The sequence below is a fragment of the Tympanuchus pallidicinctus genome, unplaced genomic scaffold (genome assembly GCF_026119805.1).
Source record: "Tympanuchus pallidicinctus isolate F22 unplaced genomic scaffold, pur_lepc_1.0 scaffold12, whole genome shotgun sequence".
NCBI lineage: Eukaryota > Metazoa > Chordata > Aves > Galliformes > Phasianidae > Tympanuchus > Tympanuchus pallidicinctus.
The window spans coordinates 10,466,387-10,484,492 of NW_026294637.1; the positions used below are offsets into that span (position 1 = coordinate 10,466,387).

Consider the following 18,106-nt stretch of genomic DNA (forward strand, 5'->3'; position numbering starts at 1 on the left):
TTAAAAGAAACCTGGCTTTTAAATGTTAATTACCCCTACAATGATTGATTTGTAAAAGAAGCACATCAGCGGAATCTAATAGCACAGTCACCACGAGAAGGACTGAGCGCAGAGCCGGGCCAGCAGCGCCCGAGCAGCGCCCGGCTCCAGCCGGACTGTCCCTGGGTACCGAACGGCAAGCACAGCGCTCACCGTGCCCATCTCAGGGCTGTATCTTATGGATTATTCCTATTGTCTAAGGGATTTTTCACCCTCTAAGTGTTTTACAGACTTAAGCAACAGTCATGTTCACAAATTTGAAAATGTAAGCAGAATATTCAAAATTTACATATAGATAGAAGAACCACCATCTGTTAGAACAACAAATTGAGACTTTGCTTCATTAAAACACAGATAATATAAAACTAACGTGTGCTTAAAGCAGACATTTCATTCCACTTGAATTCCTCCATTGGGTTCATAGCCAAGGCTGAGCTGGGCTCAGGAAGCACAGCCGTTTGATGGCATCCCCGGTCACCAGGCAGCGGTGCGGTGGGAAGGGGCACGCTGCATGGTGTGGGGCAGCAGCTTGGGAAGGTCTGCTCCCATGGCACATCCCTAGGGTGAACCACGCAGGATGGCATGGCCGGGTTCCCTGGGCCTGTGCCAGAGCTCAGTGGGTGACTCAGCACACTACTGCAGGCGCGATGGCTCCTGAATGAAATTGAAACTTATATTTTGAGGACCTATTCATTTAAGCTATGTCATTTCCAATAAAAACAGCAAATGTCAGTTACAGAAGAATGGCCACATCACAGGAGTGGAAGGATGCAATGATGCCATATTGTAAGAGTCATTACATTTTAGCTAACTGTTTTCCTCCTCCCTCCTGTTTGGTCCCTCCAAAAGGCACCACATCGCAACACTGTGTATAGAAATCTGCCCCCACAGAGCAGCGGACAGAGTAATTTACTGTGGGTTAGGCACTTCATTTCTGATGAATCAGATATGCACAGTTTTTATATTCACTGTCCTTAAATCTAAGCTGAAAGTGAGGCTGTTACGACTTACCTTGTCTGTAATTAATTTTGATAATAAAAGAGAACAGAATTTATTTATTGTGAGTGTATAAAGTTAGTTGGACAGTTTAAGATGCTATTCAATGAGTAATGCTCCCATTGCAGGGGTAAATATTGGTCTGCCTGATAATGTTGGTTTCTATTAACTACCCAAAAATGTTATGCTCATACAGCTCTGGTGCCTTAGTGCCTTTTCTCTGTCAGGGGAGCCATTGCACACGGCAGGGTAAGCCTGTACTGTGTGTGAATAAATGCGGAACAATTTCCTAAGAAGCCAGCTTTTGTCTCTGCTGCTTGGTAAAGAATCCTTTGGATATTTTAGAACATAAATATGGAAAATATGAAGCTTGAGCTGTAATGTTTCACAGCGTATCACCAGAAGGAGGCTGAAGCCACACCAGCTGAAGCTGGTAGCTTGTTACAGTCTTCTACTAATAACTTGCACAATGCAGAATTACACGGGAGTAACACTCGCCTCCGTTAGATGGATGCTTACTGCTTTAGCAGCCATCTCCACAAACACTTATTGTAGCTATTGCTCTGTTCGTGGCCACTTATTCACCTCCATCTCCCATGGTTTAGATTCCAAGAAGATGGATCTTTCATCTGCCTGAACAGCATTTAGATCCTACTCCATTCAGCCCCCCTAGCCCTTGTTGCATGGGAAATACAGGTGAAAGTGGAGCCAGCCGTTCTCCTTGCTTGAGTCTTGAGCTTGCCGCAGTATCAACACAAGTCAGAAGTGAGACATTTCAGAACGTTGTCGCTCATGATTTACACCAATTGGCTAAAAATAGCAAACTGCCAATGTCACGGGCCTGCGCTGTGTTGATACAGGCAAATGATTGGTAATAAGTCAAGTGCTGTATGAAGGTGGTAAGTATAAGAAAAGATGTCATAATTTTATCTCCGCAAATAGTATCCAATTCAGGTAGCACACAAGCATATTTCTTTACAATGCTTAAAGAAAAGAAAATAATTTTCTCATATTTTCCAAATGACGTGAAACCTCCTCTTCCACCCTTGTCAGCTCTCAGTAAATTACAGGAGGTGCTTTTAAGCGATTAGCATTTGGTAAAATATAGGTAGACACAGAGCAGTTTTACCACTTTCTTTTAGCATCTTTTTTGCGCACTGTGTTGAGAGTTGTTCTTAAAGTATTTCTGACTGTCAAAACCTCAATTTTTACATCATTGTTCACTCTGTTTTCTATCTTTCTAGCCTGCCTCCTTATTTAGGGGGATGTATAGAAGCCTCAGGTGGAATGCCTGTCAGTTTGGAGGCGTAGCAATGATGTTCTGCTAGCACTGATGGGCTGTGCACCCCAACTTGGCAACTTTATCCCAGCTCTGCACTGCATCAACATCTGCATACGCTTCTGCTCTTGTAATTTATCTTTCTGGCAGGTGGAAGAAATGGGTGTGCGCTGCAGTTCCGTGCCTACCCATGATCATCAGACATCAGTTTGCCTCATGGAGCATACAGAGCACTATGTTGGTACTGAGTATTTACAAGATAAATCTAATTGCTGCTCTCAGTTCTTACTTAGGCAAAAGTCTGACTGAAATTCAATCTGCTGGCTCTCCAGTTCCACCATATCCATTGGGAGGCAGAGGAGATATGCCAGTAATTGATAAAATAATTGGAAAATGAATAACTTTTTTCTGCTTTGGCAGCTCTGCATGGGTCAGCCCACAGGGCTCATGCAGGCTCTGCCCTGATAGATGCAGGGCAGTGAAGGCTGGGAGCTCCTGCCCTGCTCTGGCTGTGGGGCTGCCAGAGGGAACACCGCACCAGCAAGGACAAGGCACAGCACAGTGCTTCTAATGCGCTATCTTGCATATTTTACTACTTGAAATGTGCTTATAGTGAAATCTGGATGACTGGATGTCAAAGATAATAAAAGGGATTCGAGCAGGGAACAAAACTGGGCAGAGTCATGCTGTAAAACTGGTCTTTCCTGCCTGCAGGCTCTCCATCAGCCTTCACTTTGAAAAGCAAACTCTTTCAGGCCAACAATTCTGGCCATGTCACTTTCCTGCAGTGGTAAAATGTGACTAATTCCTGGCCTTTGCAAAAGAATAACCTTGTTAAAAACATCCCAGAGAGGGTTGGGCTGTACGAGGCAGGGAGCTGGGAATGGAGGAGCCCAAGTGAGGGTATTGCTGTGGTGCCTGCTGGGACCAGGTGCAACACAGCTCGTGCTGCTGGCTCCTCAGCCCCTGCAATGTCTCCAGCAATCACTGAGAGCAAGAAAACTTCCCTTTTCTTCCAGTGATCAGCTTTTCAGTTAGGTATATTTCATCACCTATCGTTTGATGGGGAATTCATTTCAAACATCTAAGGTAATACCAACAAAATACAGTAATTAGATTTAATGGCATACTTCCAAGATTAATAGGTGATCTTCCTCACAGCCTGCAATTTTAATTTCCAAAATTTCATTTGTCATACAGCTACTCAGTCAGTACAGATTCACCATCTGCAGTGTTTACCTACACTTCTCTGCACTGCCTTTTCCAGGCACAGACGGTTGAAAAGACACATTAGCAACAAATCTATGCCCACAGTATATAATCACAAGATGACAAGACACTTAATGTTATCTATATATAATTATATATAGCAAATTCTGCTACACAAAATCACTTTTCAATCCCATTTTAGGGGATTACCTAATCCTGTAATTGATTCTGTGTGATGAATCCCCCTTGTCCTATGGATATCCAGTGACCTTCAGAACAGAAACAGGCCCAAAAACATGCTATGATTTCACTGTTATTTACGTGTTAATTTCCAGATAATGTAGGATAGGAACAGATTATAATTTTATCATTTTATTTAACTGACAGGGCTCAGGCTTTAAGTGTTTTATGTCTGGGCTCAGTTGACATGCTGCTCCCTGTCAGTAAGAATGACCAGAGGCGAGGTTAATGTTTTCTTTAAGGTAAATCAAATATTCCCTTAGAAATTTAGGCAATCCTGCAGGTTCTCAGACAGCTCAGAGCTACAGTAAAGTATTATCTACTGTAACTGTCACGTCCCCAAACTCGCAGTTAGTGGGTGAGGCAATTGCTTACTGGTTATAAATACCAGCAGATTCGTTTATCTATAGATTAGTATCGCATTACTCATGCCAGAGTCCATAAAATCCAACATGAACCAGCCTGGCTCCATACATCAACAATCACATCCTACACAAAGGTGAGTCCACAGGTATCAGCTGATGATGGCCATGAAAGTTTCAGTATTGCAGAAAACAAGCAATCAGGCACGCGTGCATGTACAGACTCACACAGACACGTCCGCAGACGCACACAAACCTTGCTCCTTCGCTGTCCCACCAAATATAACTCCACGGATTAAGGCCTTAAATATGACCCTAAGAATGTAATCCAGTACAGCCTGAATCTCCCTTGGGCAAGCCTGAGGTGGCTCCTTGGGCTGCCACAGAAAGCAGCTGTCCAGCATAACCCTGACTCAGGAGCCAAAAACCTGCCTCATTTGGGTGACAGTAAAACAGTTGTAAAGGATCAGACAGACATTTTCCATGTTTGATGTAGGGGGTTGCTTAGAAAATAGCTAACGCCAGTAATCACTAAAGATAGAAAGATAAACAAACTGCTTGTAAATTTGTATCTGTTTGAACTCTGAAATAAAACCTTGCCACATTTCTCTGATGCATTCCTATCCAGAAGGAGCATAGACTCTCACCCTAGTTTTGAAAAAAAGATGATCAAACTATTTACTTGTACCTCTGTAACACACACAGAAAGTCTACAGCCCACACACCATCAGTGATGACAGAAGCTGCTGCCTTTGGCATGCTAACTTGAGTTTCTGTTCAGTGTCTGCCCCCTGACATCTCGGTAGCTGACTAACCTAGAATATTTTTGTTCTTGGGATATAGGTGTGTACCATTACTATTTGTTTTCCAACACTTCTAGCCTTACCTAACATTACAATTTGTTTGAAGAGTGCCTCCTAGCTTTGGTGAACCCTGGTGTTACCTCCTATAGGCTGGCTGTGGGCTCTGAGGCCCTTTCTGCTGAGTGGCTGAAGGGTTACAGAACCCTTACAGAAACCATCCGCAGAAGGTTTGCTCCTCTCTGTTCTGTGCTTCGTAGGTTACTGCAGAAGAAAAAAATCTACTTATGGAAAGTGAGTGAGTACAAACAAGATAAAGCACTTGCTATTCTCTATATAACACGTCATGAAAGCTAAGAGGCAGAGGTGAGTACAAGTGGCACTGATCATTTCAAATTGCTGCTGCACCTTTTCCCCAACAACATTTAAGATGGTGCACCATGTCCTAGAGCCACTCCTCTTACTGAACATCTCAATGCTTTTCTTTGGGAGGTGCAAGACGAGAGAGTTTTCACCTTTGAGGTGACCGTATGTGACAAGGAGATAGATGCCCATTTCATCTCCATGTTGTTTCAGTGACCGCAGTCTGCCAGCTGCTTGCACGACTGTGCATGTCAGCCTGCTAATCTTGAGTGATGCAAAGCTCCACGGAGTCTGGGGAAACACCATTGTCTGTGACAAGTCATGCAGCAAACAGTCATGCAAAGGAGCTGTCAGGGAGGAGGCTTGGTCTAGAAGAAGAGAGGTGTGTGTGGGGTCAAAAGTGCAGAAAGCACTTCAGCTGCAAGGCAATGTAATGTAACAGTGGCACCCAGTATATATTACAAAATCTCCTATCTTCAGCTCATATTTGAAGAATTAACATAGCAAAAATACACAACAAAGACATAGCCAGTGATCATCAGGTTATCACAAAATCCTCTGGACAGTCCTTGACTTTGAAAAATGGGCTCAGGTAGGAATGCCAGCACTGTTACATAATATGGCTCAAAAGAGAAAAGTAAGCTATGACATCTCTGTTCTCAGCAAAGCAGAGACTGCTCTATTGCCTCTGTTGCCTGGAGTGAGGCAGTCCTAGATGCTGTGGCTGTTAGCTACAGAACTCATCTCTTCTGTGTCTTTGTGGATAAGAGGAGGGCATGAAAAGTGATTCTCCATCTGGGAAGCAATGGAAGAAATAGCACTTGTGGCTCCAGCCAGAGTTTTCCAAGTCCTTTTATAGCTTTGAGTCTTTTTAATTAGTTGCATAATGAGGTGCCAGGTCTTCAGCAGCCATGTTATAGAAAACAAATCATTTTCTAATAATGTCTCTACCGTCCAGTAGCCAAAGATAACTACAGGTTATTCTCAGCTTTCCTATCAAAAGCTGATTTAGAGATGGATATTTTATCTGAGTACTTCAGATGCTGCTTGAATAGTTTCCTGTGCTCAGAGGAATTTCAATGACTGACTGTTTATTTTGCTCATATGTACTCTGTACGCTGGTAGAGAATGTCTAGCTAGTCCTTTCCCTGTCATCTTTGGCCACATTCATTTATCAGACCAAGAGCTCAGCACTGAACCAGAGAAGGATGGAGAAGTGTCCACCTCACCAGGTAGCCACACCATCCGAAACCACCCTCCATATGTCAGACAGGGGACCCAGCTGCATGGAGCACAGGTTTTGTTGGCACACTGACACCTGGCAAGTTCCCTTGCACTGCCTGAGGATTGAACACACCACCAGGGAGGACAGCTTTGTCCTGGTGGAGAAACGGAGTAGAGTTGTGGAAAGACAGTAAAGGTGGTGAGGAGAGAAAGCACAGTCCTGGTGCTCAGCCAGGTGATAGGGATGGGCCATCGTCAAACTCAGACACCCATCACTTGCAAGTGTTCCAGACCTGGGTTGGATGGGGCTCTGGGCAGCCTGATCTGGGGGGTGGCGAGTAGCCCACAGCAGGAGGGTTGGAACTAGGTGATCTTTAAGATCCCTTCCAATCAAAGCCATTCTATAATTCTATGGCCACATCACTGCCAGGAATGAACCTCAGACAAGTGCAGGACATGTCAAAAGAGGCATGTTAAGCCATATTACTCCTTACCTCAGTCCTAAACAAGTAGCTATCTGCAAGGTGGATCATATATCACTCCTGCACATCACTAATGTCATGGGGCTGATGTCAGGCTGACAATTTAGATTGAAAATCCTTCCTAGAAGGATCAGGATATTATGTGTACATGTGTTCCTGGGTTTGCTGGCCATCTGGACTGCTCTTAAAGCTGTGTGGTTTTACACCCTGCCCACGTGCCAGGCATCCTGTACCCAAAAAGTCACAAGGGAGAAGTGCACACATTACCTTGCTTTCTGGTCTACACCCCTTCTGGGAGTTCTGACTGCCAAGTCTATGTTTTCCCTGGGATCTTCGCAACACTTTGAAAAATACCTGATGATGGAGAGCCTGATGATTTTTGTTGGGACTGCCTGAAAATCCCTCTTTTCTCTCAGTTGTCAACTGACATTCTTCAAATGTCATCCTGGGGAGCCAACACTCAAACTCTTCCTCACATATAAAAACATCCTGTCAGGATTACCATATAATATCCATTGCAGCAGCAGAAAATATCAAAGAATCATGGTTTAAAATTAAACAAAAAGCACTTTTTCTCATCTCAAAAGCAAAATACTGTTCCTCTTCCTCCTCTTCCTTTCCTATCTGCAAACTATTGTGCACTACAGTAAAGTGAGATTAAGTAGCCACAATAAGCAGAGCCATGCGAGGCCAGCAAGTCCAAACGGAATCAATCACTTTACTTTTTAGCCCAAACTTCTCTTACTGTAGCAAATGTGAATTTTTTTTTCTTTTTTTTGCAGCTGACTAACAGAAGCTGATTTAGGCCCTTTGCACTTGCTGCCAGCAAGTGTTCCCACTCCAAAAATAGTCTATTAAAGAAAGAGGTGTCAGTTGCTATCTTCAACAGGCTGCTTTTCTAAACTCATTGTTAGAAGGCACCTACTTCAACTGAAACCTGGCATGTCCCCATGTTGGTGGGCAAGGTGCCATCCCAACAGATGGACAATGGCTCTGCACTGCCATTGACTCAGTCTGCATGTCACTAACAAGGCTGTACTCCCATTGGAGAACATCGAAACCTGTAGCTGCACTCTACCACAACCCGTGTCCTTACATGTGTTGCTGTCCAGCTACACCTACAGAGCATTTTAGACATTTCTATTTGATACTGAGTCCATACTGCTCTGCTCAGCTGGGCACTAGCTTCATATTTTGGAGGGATGAGTGTGGCTCACCATGCTCTGTAGTGAAGGAGTGCGCAGCACTGCCTGAGTTGTGCTTTTCTCCTCACTGTGGCATTGCCCAGAAGAAGTATGGGAAAGCACTTCAACAAGTAATTCTGGCAGAAAAACTCCAGAAGCACTTCCACAGCTTTGTGAGCAGCTAGAAAATACAACGTGGGTACCTCTAACTTAGGCTGTAGGAGTCCAGCACAAAGTTAATCTTACTGCTCAGGTCGAACTACCTTTAGTGAAAACACATGCCCAAGTATCAGGTGGTAAGAGCAGTCACTCTCTCATTTCCTACAACGCACACAAACTCCCACATTCTCAGATGCATCATGAGAGCATCAGGCCCTGATGAACTGGGATTCCTGTGCTGTAGTCCCCAGAGAGTAATATGACGATGAAATCCTCAGTGCCTTGTACAAAAAGAAGTGAAATTTCTAGTGAAATGCCAACTTGTGGGTAGAGACCGGCTAGGCTCTTCTGCAGCAACTGTTTGTATTAAATGTGTTACAGGGAGTCTCAAATTAATGCATGTAAACCATATCTGCATCTTTTCAAAATCCCCTCTTGTACGTCCCATGAAGCTATTAGTTTAGCTATCACTAGGTATTAAAATTTAAAAGGGTCACTAAATGCATACTGCTAGAAGGAAACAACATTAGTTACACATTACCAGAACAAAACCAAATTAAGAAACAGCTCATTTCCTTTGTACCATCAATATTTTACTCAGCCATAGCCTGGATGCTTGTACTCACAAAGAGGAATTAATCATTCATGTGCTAATGTACATCCATTATTTTTAAATCGTCACTTAAGTAATCATTTTTGTGTGTGCTCAGATGTGTGATGTCTGCTTATGAAAGTGCAGGAAAAATCAATACAAATTAAATAAAATTTAAAAGGTGGATATCTGTGAAACAGATGCAAAAGCATCATCCATGCAGTAAAACTGTAATCAGATTTCTGTAAAACTCTTCTGGTGAGCTAGAATTCAAAAAAGATACCCGCCTAGTGCCATACTTATTTTTATGCCATGCTTCCCTCCTTATTTGGGTGTGAACATGCACGATGCAGTTCATCACAGATTCTCTCTTCAAATCCACATAAAACTGTAACAACAAAAGCTTTATTGCCATTTAATTCGATACTGCCATTTTCCAACTCTTTGTTTACTGCAAGTGCAGTGTTCATGTCATAGCACTGTTTGTATCTCATATCCGTGTGGTTCCCCAGGTCCCACAGAGGCAGTGGGCTCCCTCCCACTTGCACCACGTGGGGCAGGCGGGGGAATCCAGGCACTGCTCCTCAGCAAAGACCTCTCCCCTCCTGCAAAGCAGCACGCAGCTATACACATCCACCATGCGTGGATCACAGCCATCGAAGCCTCATTTGTGTCCCCCTGCTCCCTAAAAGGGGATCTGCATCTTCTCAGCTGAGTTTGTTGTTGACTTAGGCTTGTCATTGACGCCTGTAGAAAGCAATTCCAGACCAAGAGCCCTACTTTACCCAGAGATAAACGATGTCTACTTTAGATAGACATAAATGCCTTTTGAAGATGCAAAGTGGTGAAGTGCTGGCAGCATCTAAGAAGAGTTAAGGTGGTCCTACTAGATTGGAGCCTACAGCCCCATGCAAATTAAATAATCTTTTACTGAAAGCGTGATTGCTTCTTTTGGACTACACATATCAGCTAAAGAACGCTAAAGTACTTCCAGATCCCTGCAAGTGCTGTAAATTCCATGTAAGAACAGCGTAATATTTAGAGCAGAATTTGGTACAGCAATGTTTTAGGTTTTTTCTTTTACTGCTTCAGTAATTTCATGGTAATGTATTTTGACGACAATTTAAGGGAGCTCTGTGTTTATGAGGCAATAACAAAATCTCCTGCAAAATAAATTTCCAGGTGAACTTGTCTGTTAATATATAGTATGGCTTCTTGTGAATTAAGAGATGAGCCAGAACAATGCTTAGGAGAAAGCAAGAAAGAATATGTACCTTGACTTCAAAATGGGGAGCCTTAGGTTCCTTTTTCAGCTGAGACCTGGCATTCGTAGTCTGTGAAGTGGAGAAAATGATCCAGCATGCAATACGTTCACTGTGCAGCAACTTCCAAGGCTTGGTAGTGTGCTCCCACTCAACCCTGCAATCAAAGCAATTCTTTCAGATATCTCGTATTTCTCATTTTTCCCCTTTGTCCCAGAACCAAATACTGTTCAACTGAAATTTTTGTGAAAAAACCAGTGCATCTCTGGAAACTCTTTCTGCTTCCCCAAAGCTTCCAGCATCCTTGCAGCTCCTCTGCAAATATGTGTATTTTGTATATGGCAAAAAAGCACTGAAGTATAACCTTGTTACTGATAATGGATAATAGAAGCAGACCATGATTCAAGGTGTATCATGACTGAATGTATTTTAAACCACATGGAATTGAAAGCTTAACTTTTCTTTTGGAGAAGCCCCTGATGAGGCTGGATTTGGCCACAGCTTGAGGACTCCCTGAGGAGCATGTGTTGGTTCAGGGTTGTGTACCGAACCAAGCACACAATTTACATCCTCTGGCAGTGCAGAGTGACCTGTTCCAACGGCCTGATGCACAGCCTATGAGTCATATGGGTCTATAGCCTTGGAGAATTGGATTGGATCTATTTAGTTTCAGCCTAATTAAATGATAATGCATGGTTGTAAGCACTACATAAGGCAAGTGACAGTTGCCAGATGGAATCTACCATACCTGAAAGACACTGTCAGGTAACAGGACAAATGGTTTTGCTTATTAGCAAAACAGTTAAATAAACACAGATTTTAAAGTTGTTCCCTCTTTTAATGAATTCAGCTGTTTCAGGGCCTATGGCAAGGGAGAGGGAGGTGGTGAGGGGACAGTGAGTTTCTCAGTGCCAACCAGGGCAATCTGTGCAGGTGGAGGAAGGGCTCTCTGCTGAGCAAAGCACCTTGGGTTACTTGGGAAGCCAACACAGGCTCTTTGCATGGACTATCTGTGTGGAGCTACCTGACCACTTAAGACTAAAGCTGGTGTTGCATAAGGTCTGACCTATGATAATTTCTTTTTCTGGTGCCTACAGGACTAAGCAGGTTTTCTCCCAGCTCAGCTACAGATTGGCTGGGAATTGCTGAGAGAGATTCAGCTTCCTTCATGCCTGTGGCTCCCCACAGCTTCCCACACAAAGAATACTCCTCACAGAGAAACCAGAGTGGGAGCTTGCACAGATACAAAGAATTGCCCCAAACCAGCCACTGTCTCAAAACACACATGTCCTTTTTTTTTTTGTCTTTGCTCAAATTCACCAAAGTGTAAATGTCCCCCATCAGTCCTGAAATGCACTTACTATGATGAGAGGGATGAAAACGTCTCTGTGTTGCTTGTGCCAGTTTACTGCTAATGGGCAGCAGTGACTCATCAGTGGGTGAAATGAGAATTTCAAGTTCTTCTCAAATGATGAGGTAGTTTTCAGTGCTCACTCAGTTTGTAATTAGATACACTATTTATGAGTATGTTTGCCAAATAATGCATTTGGCAAGTTTTAAAAAAACATTCCTGGCTAATTGTTTTTATTACTCATCAATTCTGAAAGGGAAATAACGAGATAAGATTGTATTTTTCTTGTCATAGCCCAGTGAAAGGGATGGCAATACAAATACTGGGTCCATGGCTCCCTGTGATTTGTCTTTGGTTTACTGCCTATTTAGTAGCTAGTCCAAGATAGACTCAATCTCCCAAGTGAAACTAGACAGGCCACTGGCCAGTTGCAAACTTCACTTCACAGTTTCATAATTGACTGTTGCAATTATGATTCTACCACGTGGGTTTTTTTACAGCATTCTGATTTTTTGTTTTGATTTCACTGAAACCGTACCTATGTTTCCATCTATTCTTTACTGGGTCCCATTCAGAAATACCATTTTCAGGACTATGTTTTCCTACTAAAGGCTTGATTGAAAGATGGATTCAGGGCTCAGACACATGCTCATTTAGCAAAGCAGATGCAGCAGTTTCCTCAAGCTGTCTGTTACCACCTGTTTGTCAGACTCTGTGTCCCACCAAGGACTGGATGGAGCAGACCATGTGAGACTTTGTAGCTGCTTTATTGCAGCCCTGCGGCTTAAGCTAAATTACCCGGACACACTCCCTCCCATTTGCAGATGGCTGAGCCTCAAACATACACTTAAGATCCAGTGAGGTGGACTGGAAATATTACTGGTCTGAGCAGTTTTCCTGACCGAAACCAGAGCTTCCAGTCCTCTGACGAGATACACCACAGGACTTCCAAACCTGTCCTGGGCAGCCACTGAGGCTGTGGTTGAGCAGAGGCTGCCAGGCGCACGCTGCGTGGGACCAGGTGTCAGTGTGAGCACACGTCCCCTCCTGTGTGCTGACGTTCATTACTAGGCCCAGCTGCTTTTTACTGCCCCTCTGCCAACCGTTCCTGCCCTGTAACTCTACCAGAGAAGGGATCATGTGCTTCTTCCCTGTGCCCTGCGGGCAAAATCAGGCAGCCACCTGCTTAAACTATTTAAACCTACTGTAGATCTGGATCCATGACAGCCTAGAGGAAAATCAGGGAGGAGTCTTGGAGGCCACTCTGCTGAAGAAACACGGGGAAATGTCTGCCACTGGACTGGTGGCTGGGAAAAGCAGAGCAGATAGATCTTAAACCACTGTAATGGCTTGTTAACGCTGTGGGCTCACAGCCACTTCTGTGGGACTACTAGGAGAGAGGGAGGTTACACTTCAGTGTAGATCTCTGCAAGATCAGCACGTACACACCCTTCAAAACCTGCTCATGCAACCTTCATATGAGCCTACAAAGAGCTGTTGATTCAGGTTTTTCTTAGTAACACAAACATATATTTTGGACTTTAAGCTTTGGAATCTAATGCAATCTGCTAAACTATCCATTAAAAATAAACCGTAACAATGCAAAAAGCACAGCACCAGCTGATGCTGTGAAGGCGGACCATTACACTGAGAACATGAGTCTGTGTTCAGAAATTTCATTTCTGTGAACATGCCCTACTCAGCTGCAGTCCTGCAAATACACTGTGCCAGGCTGGCTGGCATGAGACAATCTTAGTGCTGGATCCAATGCTTACAAGCAACAGCACCCCATCTGTAAGAACTGTACTGCTTTTTCTGAGCTTCAAATATCCACTGCTAAGACACAAAATTCATCTGTCAGCTTTGCTTGCTTTGTAGTATGGGGTATTTTTTTCCTTTTGTATACATTAAAGTTATCTTCATCTTCAGTAGAGGGTGATAAGCTCTGGTATTGTTATCCATAGAGCTCAGAAATGTCAGCTACAGAAAGCAGAGGCATTTCAGAAGCTAACAGGGACGGAGAGATCTGCATATTCATAGCAGGAGAAAGGCAGCAGCACATGCAGACTTGAACCACTGGCATTAATGGGTGAGCTGATTAGTGTTTATTGGGCTGGGGGAGAAATGAATTCTAATTGGCTGAGACATTTTTGTTATTGTGAAATACATTTGGCTAATGCAAATGGCTCCAAATCAGAAAAGTGACATTTTTGCGGTGGCTGTTTATAAACAGGATGTAGTTAGTGTAAGGCACCCACAGCTGTAGTAGCTGCAGATTTTCAAGGCCAGACTCAAATGCATTGCACTTTATCATCCGTTTTCATGTTTGCTCTGCTCAAGGCTATCAAGTCTTTGACAGGGAACCCAAGAAAAGAGCCTGATGGACCGCCAGCACTCAATATTGTATGACAGTTCATTGTTTCAAAAGATTCCACATCTTCCCCTGAAACTTTCATCATAGCATCACAGGCCTGTTTTGGATTAAGTTGAAGTCAGTGTCATCTGCTTTTGTAGGTGCACAACTCTGTCTGCAGTCAATAAATCTGAAAGCTGGGAAACCTCTTTAATAATAAGATTGAGAACTTCAGGCCTGTTGTTGGCGGCAGCCAACCATAATAGGTTGGTTGGTGCAAGTAGGTAAGGAGGGGGTAACAGTGAGATCATAGAATCATAGAAAATGATCATAGGATCACAGAGATGATGGGGCTTAATCAGAAATATAGCTTTCCAGAAATACAGCCTTTATCCAGAACTCAACAATCAGGTATCTTACTAATGCTTGTGGTAAATCTGACGAGAGTGGTTCAGTAACCATGGTACTGAAATCTGTAGCATCTGATAGAAGCTGTGTTCCAAACTGGGATGTGTGGAGTTTGGCTTTGGCTCCAGTAATAACAAATAACTACTAACAGTACTAACTAAAGCAACTTATCTCCTGCCAAAAAACCACATTCTTTTTATGGCATCAGAAAACTGCAGCGAATGAGCCATCATCTTCACCTTCTCCTCTATGGACAATGTTTGGAAAGGCCATCTTTTCTTGTTTCAGTTATTTGTTTTTTTTCCTCTAATACTAATACATTTTGAAATAAAAGAATGATTTGTTACTTCAGAATCAGCACTGTGACTGCTCTTCGTATGGAAAGACAGTTATTCTGCTCTAATGAAATTGCTGAGCACAGTTTGAAGTTCATAGCCCATTGAAACAATGATTTGTGGATGTTTTCTTGCAAATTTGTTGTGTTAACATAATATATAACATATTTCTAACACTAGACCTTTGGAAGGATCTTTTGCAAAAGCCTCCTCTTGTCTGTTGTGAATATTTCTGTTCTATCAGTAGTGTCCTGAAGGAGGGTTCAAATTGTACAGTACACCAGAAACCTCTTAAGTTTCTGCTTTCAGGTAAATGCTTGGCTCAGTCAACTTGGATGGACACTGCCTTAAAAAAAAAAGCCCTGCTTTAATCTACCATCAATTATATATGATCTCAGTGCTGGCAAGACAAATCATCAAGATGTATGTGTCAGAGAAAGAAGTAAGAGAAACCACTGCACTGATAGGGGAGAGGAAACTGCAAAGTGATGATCACCTCCCAGCATCTCTCCTTGTCTTCATGTCCATCCTCAGTGTTTAACTTGTTAGAAGAGAGGACAACAAAAATGTAGAATTGAAGAATTAGGGAGAGATTGTGATGGAAGAACCATTTTACTTATGCATATTTATAATATGAAAGGTAAAAATAAAGGTGCAGAACAAAAGGTGCTGGGGAATGGGAACACTGTGGTGTGGGCTTCTCTTCTGTTGCAATTCCACTGTATTTCACTTAGTGAAAATGCTCAATATATGGCAAATATTTGGGAGATCAGTGCCAGAACAGTATTTTGTATATTCTATGGATGGAAGTGTAGTGGGAATCTGGTCAGCAGTGTAATTGTTTATATTCATTATAAACAATCTGTGTTATTTGGCAACAAACCCTGCCTTTCTGAGTTGAGTCTCGTTGCTGCTGCTGCTGAGATTGTTCCATCAGCTGGTTGTAATTTTACTTTTGGGGCATACAAAAGTACACTGTATTTCTTCCAAATTATCTGTGGGAGAAATTTGAAGAATACACTAAAGGCTCCTTGCTCTTCTGGGACTCCTCTTGGCCCTCTTTCCATAGTCTCTAAAGGCCATAAGAGGAGGCAGACTAAGTTTAGTTTGTGTAAGCTTTGCTGCATACGCACACTCTACTTCTGCATCTTCTTTCCAGGTTTTAATCCCCAACTACTTTCTGATTAAACAGTGATGGCAGATGAAATATGAAAAGAAAGATGAAATTGCTACAGTAAATAAAATGAGTCCAGGAATGAGGGCAAAAGATCTTGCAGTGAAAGAGTGAAACCCCTTTGTGGCTTTAAATATGAAAATAGTAAATAGTATGGAAGCCAGTTTCTGAGCCCTCTGCACAGGGCTGGTGTTATCCCAGTTGCACGAGTATGACTTCTGCAAGCTGGGACTTAGCTGAGACCTGGCTACCCTGCACCTGAAACATTTGCTTGAGCTCGGTATCAGTATGTATTTGTGCTCCTGTCCAGAAAAGCAGATGGTAAAAGATTTTCTATCAGAAGCTTCCAAATGATCAAATGATCCTCTATTGTATAAAGATGAAACAGGGCTGGCTAAATTGGCTAATACGGTCTGTGGTTAGGAAGTTTTGCCTTACAACTACCCAAGACTGCCCAGAATGGGTCAAAGCAAGTACTCAAATGCTGAAATTTCGCATTCCACCTACGTGCTCTGATCACTGCAAACTGGTCACTCAAAAGGAGGACTTCTCTTGACACTCTTGAGCTGTTCCAATTTGTAAGAACAATTAAATATTCACTGAACTTCATGAGTGATGGATTCTATGGTCCATCAGTTTGAGCATTCACCTCTAGAGTCACGCTGCAGGTTTGAGTCTCTGCTCCAATGACTCCTTGGAGGCAGTGGGCATGGCTGAATTGCTGCACTGGGACTGCTTTTGCTTGACTGATATTTTCCAGAAAAAAAAAAAGAAAAAATAGAGACCCCAAGACAAACTGCTGCAAGACAGCTGACCAGCTCTGCATGAGCCCTACTACATCCCTGCCACTTCTCTGACCACAGACCAAGAAAAACACTGCAGCAATAGGTCCCAGCCAGCAGTGTTTCAGGGAGTGTTCCATCAGCTGGGGCAGTGTTCTTTCCTCTCCCTGCTGACAGCCTCTGCTGCAGGGGAAACGCGTTTGTGCTCACACCTGTGTCTGGAGATCACAATCACAAAAGAACACGAAAGATCTTTTTCACATTAGGTACTTCTAAAAATTTCCAATAAGTTTCTGTTGTCTTGATTTTCTCCCCTTGTCTATTTTTGCCAAGCCTGTGCTTGTCACGCCTGGAGGCTTCAAAGTCAGAAAGACCCTGATGCTGAATGTGGCTGTTGCTAGTGCAGGAAGGGGCGTTTGTGGTTGCAGTGTGCCTCCAGGAAGGGGAGGCTGTGCTCTCCTCTTACACCCGGCCAGCTCTACGCCAGGGACAGAAGTCAGCTCCTTGTAAGCTCTCTTGCTGGAGGCTGAGCTGGTTCTGCCTTAGCTAGTTTAGTTCCTTCCCTCATCCCTCCTGCTCTTGGAAATTGCAGCATGGGCACAAGCTTGTCTAAATTTCGATCAGGTGATTTTCATTTGTTCAGTACTTGAAGAGCAGGAGTTATTTACTGAGGATTTAAATTTCTCTGAAGTAAAGAGAAACCAAATAGCACTGCTCTTTAAGCATGCCTCCGCATTTAGAAAGCATTGGGTTACACTTTCCATTTGAAGCTTTTCTTAAAAAATTATTCAGCCGTCCCTCCCGAGAATTTCCCGGCACTGCCCCTGTAACCCAATCCCCCCAGACAGCACCGCTCGCTGCTCGCCAGGTGTGCGGGTGGCCGTCGCACCGAGAGGGATGGCGTAAGCTTTGGCAGCACAAGAACTTTGAACAGGCATTCAAAGAGAGCTTTCTGTATTCCTACGTATAAGGTGCGTGCTGTTTTTCTAATGGCGTTCATAGAATCATTTAGGATTGGAAAACACCACTGGGATCCTCCAGTCCACTTATCAGCCCATTCCCATTGTGCCCGTCCCTTAGTGCAACTTTACTCTTCTCTTGAACACCTCCAGGGATGGTGACTCCACCACCCCCTGAGCAGCCTGTGCCAATGCACCACCTCTCTTTCTAAGAAGAAATTGTTTCTAATACTCAACCTGAACTTCCCCGGTGCAACTTAAAGTCTTCACTACTTGTTCTATTGCTGTTACCTGGGAAAAGAGGCTGACCTCCACCTCACAACAGTCTCCTATCAGGGAGCTGTAGTGTGATAGTGTCCTTGAGCCTCCTCTTCTCCATTCAGTACCTCAGTTTTACTGTATGTGCACCTTTTCCTCTATCAGCTGTGAATGAGAAATTAACTGTATTGACTTTTTGGATGGCTTTTGATTAGAGACAGATCTCTTCCCATCGGCACCTCAGACATTCCTCCTTTACCTGAGTGCTATCAGAACTGGTAGGAGGCAACCACCG

General features: G+C 43.4%; 1 protein-coding gene across 8 annotated transcripts in view; it reads right to left on the reverse strand.

Moving 5' to 3' along the window:
- The window catches only part of SEMA6D (semaphorin 6D), a 346,041-nt gene that overhangs the window by 31,827 nt on the left and 296,108 nt on the right, over window positions 1-18,106 (reverse strand). For all 8 annotated transcript variants that reach the window (XM_052671942.1, XM_052671937.1, XM_052671944.1 and 5 more), the window contains exon 4: window positions 10,204-10,348. The gene's annotated coding sequence lies outside the window, so the exon portion shown is untranslated. The remainder of the gene's footprint in view (window positions 1-10,203; window positions 10,349-18,106) is intronic.